The sequence below is a fragment of the Hesperophylax consimilis genome, chromosome 20 (assembly GCF_061612785.1).
Source record: "Hesperophylax consimilis isolate HC1 chromosome 20, BYU_Hcon_1.0, whole genome shotgun sequence".
Taxonomy (NCBI): Eukaryota; Metazoa; Arthropoda; class Insecta; order Trichoptera; family Limnephilidae; genus Hesperophylax; species Hesperophylax consimilis.
The window spans coordinates 19,388,678-19,397,893 of NC_142855.1; the positions used below are offsets into that span (position 1 = coordinate 19,388,678).

Genomic DNA, 9,216 nt, shown 5'->3' on the forward strand with positions numbered 1-9,216 from the left:
AATAAAAAGAAACTTGATTAAGTGAAATATAATATGTATATATATATATTAACAAAATGTAACTAATACATACTTTTAAAAAACTAGGTATATGTATTTTTATCAAATTTACATACACCATACTAAAGGTCCCCATAAGGACGTCAACAACAGAAATTTTTAAGCATTTTGACGTTCCAAGTATACAGAAAATCTATGCCAAAAACATTCAGGTACACCACCTCAAAAATAATTCAGAAGTAAACACCTCACATACTTATAAAACCAGAGCCAAAGAAACAGAGATACAAAATATACCAAAGTGTAACTCTACCTTTGGACAAAAAAGTTCTAATTTTTTAGCAATAAAGGTATATAACAAACTCCCACTTAGTATCAAACAAATTAAAACCAAAAATCACTACATTAATGACATTAAATCTTGGCTTAAGGAACTACCGGAAAAAGAACTCACTAGCCTATTAAAAACATCGTCGTAGAAGTTTCTGGAAAACCTTACCCAAAACATGAAGACGAACCATAGAAGTCGCTGAAAAATTATTCAAAACCTAGTCCCCCTCAGCACAGGATCTCCTAGTGAGGAGGACTATAAAAATCTATATCAATTAATCATATAAATATATATAATTCTTATAAAAATGTTTAAAAAAATGTAATATAGTTACTAAATAAAAAAATAAAAATAAAATTAAAAAAAACGTATAGCTTCATCTTAAATAACAAAATCAATTTTTCGTTTACTTCTTCTCCCGAAACGCGTTATCACCTCATCTACTTCAATTGGTACGTTTTTACGAACGTGGAGAAGTGCCAGTCCGGTTAGGCGTTCTTCAACCATTGAAGCTCTTAGCCACGATTTGATTCTTCGTAACGTAGAGAAAGATCTTTCCGCTGTCGCTACACTAACAGGTAGTGCAGCCATAATACATAAAAATTTTCTTACATTAGTATACATTCAATATACACTTCAGGATACATCTCAATATCGCAATTTAAAATAATGTCAGAAATGGACTGCGGTATGTCCTGACTACGCTGCCACTTCATCATCCACATCCGATATTCATTTACAATGATAGAAACTGGAGTATTATCTAATAACAATGTATAATCGGATGCTAGTTGTTTCACAGTTTCAATGTCTTGATTACTGTATTCGCTTTTTGGCATGAAAACGCTTAGCTGAAAAAAATTAAGGATTTCAGGAGACAGACGGTCCTGTAGGTCACTTATTATTGAATCCAGAAGAGGGATGTATATGGATCTGCGGAAATACTCTTCAGCAGATTGAGCAGGTTGATTATTGGCCCTATGTATTTGTCTTGACACTATTCTGGGACATTTAATTTCTACATCTAGCTGCTCAGCTACTTCTTTAGCCTCTTCAAAAAGCTGTCGGTAAATTATGTCCACATTTTCTCTTTTATTTTGTAGAACACTTAAAGTATCGTTAATAGCGTCCGCAGCTTTTTTTAAATCAATGGAGTTCGATTGCAGTATTTTGCTTAAAGATACAGTAGTACCTGAAAAATAAAAAGTTAGTATGTGACTGTTTGTGAGTTATGGGTGAATAAATTAAGGATCTATGACTTAATATAAATGGTAGTTAAAATTGTTTTTGTTGAAACACAAACAAATTAACAAAATAACAATATAATATTCAAGTAGGTATAGTATGTATGTTCATTATCCAAACAATAAGAAACAAAATATAATAGGCAAGTACCCACCTAATATATCACTTAAACAGATGGAGGATATAATAAAGTCAGAACTGCGCAATGCTTGCAGCAAGCAATGCGCATCAGTAGCGGTTTTACTGTCTTGCCAAGTAGAAATCTTCTCCAAAGCGCTACAAATTTTGACCAAGTTGTCTCCTTGAAATTGAAGATGCCCATCATGCCTCTCTACCCAACGTGTCTCACAGATACCTTGCAAGGCAACTCCGAATCCTTTTTTAAAAATTTCATGCCTCTTAGCGGATGCATTGGCAAAAGCTACAACTTTTCTCATTGTGCCAGAAGTATTGCGACAAGAAACTACTTGGGATGATCTAGCCAACGAGTTATTAAGTACATGGTTGTTGCATGGGCAACGTTTGGCGTGAATGGCTATTTTCTTCAATTCTTGCACTGCACCTTTCGTATCTGATGCCATAACCGAGCAGCTGTCAGTTCCAATACCCACACACCTAGTTAAATCTAAATTAAATTTAGTACACATATTTTCAACAATTTTCGCCAATGCTACACCTGTCAATCGAGGCTCTATATCACCTGAATTGTTTTCTTCACGTCTAAGAGCATCGTAAGTATCACAGAAAGTCACAAAATGTTCCTTTATAATACCATTATGAAAATATCGAAATGATAGGCTCAGCTGTGAGATATGTGATATATCTGTTGTTTCATCGAACAAAAATGAAAAAAAATTGCTTCCCGCACATTCTGTAAAATGTTCTCCTGAATGATTTCTGCACAAATATCTATCAACTCATTTTGTACAGTCTTGCTGATGTACGTGGCGTTGGATTTTGAAGATTCTAAATGCTGCTGCAATGCATTATCGCCAGAATCTATACCAAATTTTAAAAGGGCTCTAAAATTCCCTTCATCAGCTACCACGCTGTCATGGCTCAACAATTTACCATCGTCGCGATGGCCACGTAACGGTAAATTTTGATGGCCACAAAATATAATAGTTTTTACGATTGGTCGCATACGATCTCTATTTTCATTTATTTGTGTCAGTCTTTGACTATTTACTTGGTTCATTGTATTAATTTCTGGCTTGTGAAAAGTCAACAAAAAGTTCTTCCCTGCTTCGACAGCTGATTCGTGGTATTTTTTTCGCTGGTGTGTTAGCAGAACACCATTTTCACCAAGCAAATTATCAAAAGCTTTTAACGGTTCTTTTACGAGTCGATATAAGGGTGTTTTTTTCTGTACACCACCTCCAGGAGCTACGGCAAACAAAGCACAGTACTTGCAGTAAAGTCCCTGGTCTTTATGCGACAAAACAAGCCAGTGAAACTTTTCAAGGTGAGACTTATTCGCAAATTTTTTTGTTTGTTTTCCTTTTTTATTAACAACACAGTGCGGGAAAGTGTAATTAGGGGGAGGCTGCCAATGCTTTTCAAGCAACATAGCTTTAGTAGATGAATCATCTATATTTTTCCCTATATAACATGCAATATCTGAAGCAAACTCTGATTGAGAAAGTGAAGTCTTTATCTGATCAGAATCAGAAGTCGACGTACATAATATAGGCTGAATACCGTTAATAACAGGAGAGCATGTTTTTTCATCGTCTAAGGTTAATGTAGGCAATGTTATAGCTGTAGAAGCAAAGCAAGAAGCAGAAGCATCGGCAGTACAATTATTATCCTCTGTAGTTGTTCTAGGTAAATTTTTCGAGTGAGCAATATCAAGCCTTGGTTTCTTTGTGAAAAATGAATCTATTTTTTTAAATGAACTGCCACCTATATTACGTTTTAACCCACCACCACCATCTCCTTTTCCCTTAGAGTCACCCTGCAAGCAAAACCATGCAAATTTCACACCCCACAACAGACAACAGACTTTTGTAAATACATATTAATTATAAGCACCTACGCTACGTAAAACACCCAGACTCAAGCCAAAACAAATGTTCATTCCGTAAATATTAGCCATGCAGGTACGGACGGGGCTTGAACCCGCGATTCATTGTGTGAATTTATCTAAGATTTTAGGTTAGGTTAGTTAGGTTAGTAAGCTTAGGCTCTTCAAACTCCCTCTTCCAAAAAAAAATAATTAAGTAGGTACATAAGTCACACTCTTTCAGTAAGTAGGTAGGTACCTACTTATCTACCCACGAGGTACTTTAAGACTGGGGTTATATTCGCAATTAAAATTCACAGATCACAGGAGCGTTTACATATGCATCCGACTTGTGGTAATTAATGATCACGGAAGTTGTTCGGAGTTTCGACCTGTGCCTGTGTAAATGCTCATGCGACCGTTTATATCAATCTGTAAATTTATTTGCGGTAAGATGGCTTCCTTTCAACAACGACCTGCTACTGTCAAATTTACTCGATTTTGTTAAGAAAGACAAAAAGGCCCAAATAAAGTGTTGAAATAGATTTTGGCTTTAATTAAACAATTATCTATGCGCTTTTGTTCCGTCAAAGGCGACAATTAATTTCGTTTTATCCGAATGACAGCTACCTACCTGACATCTGCTGACGGCAACCGGCTTCGTATTCAAAATTTCAAATACGTAAATGTTAAAAACAGAAACATTAGGATTAGAAAGGATTGGACCGATAATAGGCCACATGCATCACATTTAAAAAAAATCCGGTTTAGGCAAATATTCTAAGACGTTCCGTATTTTTTTTAATCGTATTTTTGAAACCCTGGTGATTTTTTTAAAATTTCAACTCGAAAAATCAGACCATTTTTTATAAACCGGAAAGACGGGACATAATTTTATATATGCAAAAAAACGGTAATTAACTAGCCGAAAGTCATTTAAAAAAGAACGTTTTCCACACGAACGTCACAAAAATGGCATGAAATTGTACGGAGTTCTGTTCATAACATCTGTCAAAACACCGCCATCTTTAGCAAAAAGCATAAATATACCAAACCACCTACTCATGCAAAAAGTCAAATCAAAGGTTAAGTGGTTAAGTTCGCAGAGAACAAACAATAAATCTAGTGAACGTTAAACGTCAAATTCAAAAATTCGCCGGATATCAAAGTGTTGCCGTATAAAAAAAATAATCAGTGTGGAATTTTACAAAATTAAGGGAACATAATCGGAGACGGAACATTTTCATGTAAATCATTCAAAATCCATCATTAAAAATAATACTATGCATTTCTAAAAAAAATTACTAACGTTTTCGTAATCTTAGTAAAAAAATCTATCCACACTTTTAGCCTTCATTTTAATTGATTCTGAAGAATTTGTTACAAATATTAAAAATGTGTCCACTTCCGAAGTTATTAATTCATCATCTAGAAAAATAAAATCTGGTACTTACCGCTAAGTCCGCTAACTTTATAGTTATACACGGGTTATAAAGTTTTAAAATCGTTGAACGTAAAATATATTAATTGTAAGGTATTGTTTTATTAATCTAAAATATAAATAACTTGCATCCCTCGTGCGGCATAATTTTATTTTTTTTAAATTCAATTATAATTTCGCCGAAATAAATTAAAATGTTAGCCTTGGGCAAAACCTCGATGAACGAGGTTGTGTCTCGCCTTAAGAATTGCTTTAGGAAGTATAGGAAGGCTGGTAATTCGCGCGGGCGCGTTAGACCTGTCCAGACCTGTCAAAAAACTTCCGAAAGAATAAGTTCTTTAACTTACTAAAATTACGTTAAGTGACTTTTGGTGTCGTTTACATTGGGAATTTGGCCAAACTCGCCTTCAAGAGCGATTTACAGGAAAAAAACTTACGAGTCTAACCCCAGCCTTAGAACATTAACAAATAACATTTGAGTTTAAACACACATACACTGGCATAATGAAGAAACTGATTAGATTACTTACCATTTCTTGTAATGAATTGAATTTGCAGCAACAATTTTTAAGAACACTATTACTTATATTGGAACTTATTTTTTTTAACTTAGTAAACAAATAAAAGTAAACACTTTATTAATAAAGTTTAGTCGTTCCGATTGAGGTTAGGTTTTGCTAGACGCTAGACGTTAGTCGAAACAAAGCGCGCGCAAGCGTCACACGTGGTTACACGAAATGTGTCATAATAATATGAAAAGTGGCGGCCGAAGCGCGCGCCGGTGGCGGTGCGCGGTGACGCGGTAACATTCGAATTTTCGATGCGTTCGTTCCCGAATAATGCGTTTGCCGTCAAACAAAGTATTATATTAAATTAATTAAATATTGAAAGTACTTAAATAAAATTTATATTGTGACAAAAAATATATAAAAACATTATGTTTAACAATTTTAATTAGTGGTCCACCTAGTTCCTGGATGGGCCCAGGACCAAGGTAGTCATGACCCCCCCTGGGCTGGGGCCCAGGGGGGGTCATGACCACCGTGACCCCCCCCCTGGATCCGCCACTGATTGCAACTACTCTTGTTCACGTTTGTTTGATTTAAAACGACACAATTTTCAGAGTCACATTTTCCAAAAACCATTCTCTTGTTCCGAGTGCAGCTATTCGTGTTTTAAAAGGGAAATGCTGGAGAGACACGAACGATCTCATGGCGGGCGAAAACCATTCTCGTGTTCTGACTGCAGTTATTCGTGCTCCAGAATGTCACATCTAAAGAGGCACGTGCTGATTCACGGTGGGGAAAGACCATTCTCCTGTTTAAAATGCGTCTATTCGTTTTCACAAAAGTGTGATCTAACGAAACTCATGCGGACTCATTCTGACTAAAAGATTTACTAATACGAATGAGTGTAATTAAAAATCTAGAAGATCGATAACCACTGAAAATGAATCCAACTCATAAGGTACTACCGTATATAACACTGAGTTCGGTTCTAGGTGGACCAGTGGGTCGCCCCTTTGAACTCTTTGAATCTTTGATAGGAGAGGTTGGGTCTGATAAGGACTACGGACGGAGACCGCTAAGTAGCATCGGACGGAGAAGTCTAGAAGGACCACATCAAAGCGAGGGTGTAACATACTTATTTGAATGTGTGGATTCGTAATATTGTTTTGCGGGTGAATAAGTACTAGAAAGTTGTCTAGCGGTGGATGGAAAATGAAACAGGAGGAAGAGAAAAGACCATGAGATGGCGAAAGACATGAATTTACGTTAGTCATGAGAAAATATTTTGGTTTTGTGGTTTGTATTTGGTTTTGTGGTTGTGGGGTTTGATTGTAGCGGCATTTTTGAAAATTTCTGACTACGTCTAAAAAGGATCGAAATGACAATCTAGTCTCCTTCAACAGAAGCAATCTTCTCAACATGACTTCCATTGATGTGCTTGGTATAACTCTAAGTGACCATCTCAGGCACGGAGGCTCCTTCAAAGCCAGAGTCAAGTTAGCCTCACAGAAGCTGGGAGTACTGTACATGGCCTGCAGATACTTTTACAATACACAGCTGCATACTTTTACAACTCAAGAACGAGTCGCTTCTACGACTCGTTCTTGAGTTCAACAGCTCGGTAATGGAAAGATTTGCCAGCCTCTATATTTCCTCCCTTCTACAGCATGGCTCTCTTCAAGACCCATGTTCACTCCTTCCTCTCCTCAAAAAGATCCTCCACACAGCATCTCCAGAGATGACAATTTCCCTTAGAGCCTCGTATGTGGAGTTGATGTAAACAAAAGGTTGTGACAAGAAAGCAATCAATCGAACCAAATAACTTTCAACATATCAGTATTTCTCGTCCAATAGACAAATAGATAATATGTATGAGAAGATGTATGCAAGTATATTAAGGAAGAAGAATGTTCAAATACATGGGGCGTACAATCACATCTGCCTGCCCCTGCGGAATTGCTCTGTGTTTACTTACAAACAGAATAAATAAAAATCTCAAAATAATACGATTATTCCGAAACACTCAAGTAAATTATTTGTAATGAAATGTAGATTTTTTAAATTGTATTTTCAAATGTCAAATATATATATAAAAATGAATGTTTCTTTATCTGTCCCCTATAGACTTAAAAACTACTCGACCGATTTCGCTGAAAATCTCAAAGTTTGTTCTTATTAGTGTCAGCAGTGTTTAGAAAGCGGTTTGTATGGTTTAAGAAGTCGGGGACCCCTGTGGAAGACTTAACAAACTATCTCTACTAGAATTTTTAATATTACTAACTAATTGCCACCAGAGGCGGATCTAGGGATCCAGTTGTGGTAGTTCATTTGAAAAAAATGTGTGACAAATTATAATTATTTGATTATGTGAAAATTGCCCATACATTATTATCTATATCAATTTCTAAGTCCGCAACTTTAAATACACATTATGTTAATATAGTAAATTGGAAATAACTACATAATCTTTGTACTTACGGAAAATTATTTTTGAGAGATTGTGTTTTAATGTAGTTGTGCACAACATTAAAGTAAATAAAATAAGAGTTTGAAACGCCCGTCCGCAGTATCCAAAGATACTGGGTGTGAAGCAATTGAACAACAACCAATGTTCCACACACCACAAACGTATAAAATGAAAAACCGACATATGTTTATATCACCATCTCTTTAAAACGTATTGTTGACGCAACTGTTAATCTTCCATTAACATTGTCCTTGCAATTTTTCCCATCCTATTTTACCCACAAGTACTTGTCATTATCCGACTATACCCACGTATGTGTTTGACATTTTACAACAATAAAAGTGACTATCAAACCAGTTTATTGATGGAGCCTGTTTGATGAACATCTCTTTGTGATCAGTGCTTTTATTGGTATCAACTCAGGGTAGAAGGCTGTGCAGTGAACATATTCGGTTCCATCAGTGTCTTTCGTATCCAACCTGGATGTTATGGAAGCTTGTCAATGAAGTCATATCTCCTGTGAGTGAAATCATACCATCATTATCTTTGAAGAACATCAAAGGGGTAAGTCGGATTCCTTCCTTACTCCATGTTCACCATCTCCAACCATAGTTGTGTCAACTTCCATGTTCACAATTAATTTTTACAGTCCACTCTTGATTCGCCTATTGCGATCACACATATAATATTCATCGTACTGTCTCCCTTACGGCCATGACCTAAGCGTCTCTAAGCTTTCTTCGGAACCTATTTTTTACTTCGACGAAAAATATAGTGCCATCTCGTTTGTTCTATGGCGGCGTGTAGGAACAGAAGATGCCAAAGGGGACGTTCTTTAAATTGACCAAGCGAATCGTGTGGACTTGTGAATGAAAGCTTCTATTAGAGACAGCAGATGTCACTGCTCGTCACTCGCCGCCGCCGCCGCTGTTTCGCGATACATTTTAAATAAATTAAGAATAAGACCAATTTTTTTTGATGCATATAATTTATTATTATTACTGTCTTATACTTTTGGGGGGTCAAACACCAATTGACCTAAGGGAAGAACCGCCACTGGTTGCCACTGTCAGTTTTGGAATGGTTGTATTTAAATCACAATGTACTTGAGATTGAGCTCTAGCATCATAAAATTTGCATCTGCATCATGTATTCAACAAAAAAGAGCCCATCTTCCAAATTCCAGTAAAAAAGATTTGATCGATATCTAACAGCTAT

The 9,216-nt window shown here is 36.1% G+C and overlaps 1 pseudogene; it reads right to left on the reverse strand.

Moving 5' to 3' along the window:
• Window positions 1–939: 939 nt before the first annotated feature.
• On the reverse strand, window positions 940–4,222 carry LOC149414276 (52 kDa repressor of the inhibitor of the protein kinase-like; annotated as a pseudogene).
• Between the last annotated feature and the right edge of the window lie 4,994 nt (window positions 4,223–9,216).